This window comes from Arachis duranensis, chromosome 2 (genome assembly GCF_000817695.3).
Source record: "Arachis duranensis cultivar V14167 chromosome 2, aradu.V14167.gnm2.J7QH, whole genome shotgun sequence".
NCBI classification, from domain to species: domain Eukaryota; kingdom Viridiplantae; phylum Streptophyta; class Magnoliopsida; order Fabales; family Fabaceae; genus Arachis; species Arachis duranensis.
The window spans coordinates 26,310,176-26,310,834 of record NC_029773.3 but is presented as its reverse complement, the minus strand read 5'-3'; positions in this window follow the sequence as shown (position 1 = coordinate 26,310,834).

Here is a 659-nt window from a genome sequence, read left to right as displayed (position 1 = left end):
GTTATACTCGAAAGCGACCAAGGAACGCGGATAGAACTATCCCTAAAATTCGAGTTCCAGGCTTCGAACAATCAAGCCGAATACGAGGCCCTACTAGCAGGTCTAAAGCTAGCCGAAGAGGTCGGAGCCCGGAAAATCACGATCTTCAGCGACTCCCAGGTCGTCACATCACAAGTAAATGGAAGCTACCAGGCCAAAGCCCCCACCATGAAAAAATACCTGGACCAAACACAAGCACAACTACGCCACTTTTCAGAGATACAGATTCAGCACATACCTCGGGAACAAAACGCCCGGGCAGACACCCTCTCAAAGCTCGCCAGCACCAAGCCCGGACGCAACAACAGAAGTCTCCTCCAGGAAACCTTACAATCCCCCTCCGTGCTAAGAGAGGAAGAAACGCTAAACATATCCAACCAACAGCAAGGATGGATGACCCCCATACTCAACTACCTGAAGTCGGGAACTCTTCCCGCCGAAAGAAAGGAAGCCAAAAGACTCACGAAAGACGCTCAGAATTATACACTAATTCACGGCGCATTATACAGAAGAGGATTCTCAAAACCCCTCCTTAGGTGCGTCCCGACCTCAGAAACAAAGAACGTCCTCGAAGAAGTCCACGGAGGCATGTGTGGGAACCATCTCGGAGCTCGGGCATT